Source organism: Tupaia chinensis, unplaced genomic scaffold (assembly GCF_000334495.1).
Source record: "Tupaia chinensis unplaced genomic scaffold, TupChi_1.0 Scaffold139907_1, whole genome shotgun sequence".
NCBI lineage: Eukaryota > Metazoa > Chordata > Mammalia > Scandentia > Tupaiidae > Tupaia > Tupaia belangeri.
Genome location: NW_006199786.1, coordinates 11,650 through 12,078, shown reverse-complemented (window position 1 = coordinate 12,078; position 429 = coordinate 11,650).

Below are 429 nucleotides of genomic sequence, written 5' to 3'. Positions count from 1 at the left end.
ATAATACTGCTGCTATGCAACTAAGGCAGCATAAGGTGTTATGAGATAGATTAGCTGGAATATAGTTAAATGTGAAGGCTCCACATGTAAAAAACAAACAAACAAACAAACAAAAAACAGCCTACAGGCAACTGAACAAAGCCAATAGCATAACTAACATTTTCTTTGTTTTTGTTTTGTTTTGTTTTTGTTTTTGTTTTTTGTTTGTTTTTGCAGCAATGAGATCCTGGTGGCAAATGTAGACAGCTGGATACACAATTTTGAACTTGCACACAAGTGTCATTGCTAGACATTAAAACTTTTGGGGTATGTAGCATAACGAGACCTTTAGGAGGTTCTAAAGACACAGGTCCCCAATTATACATATCTTAGTAGGAAACATTTTTGTTAATATTTTGGAAAATAGTCAATTGTCGAATCTCTTCAAGG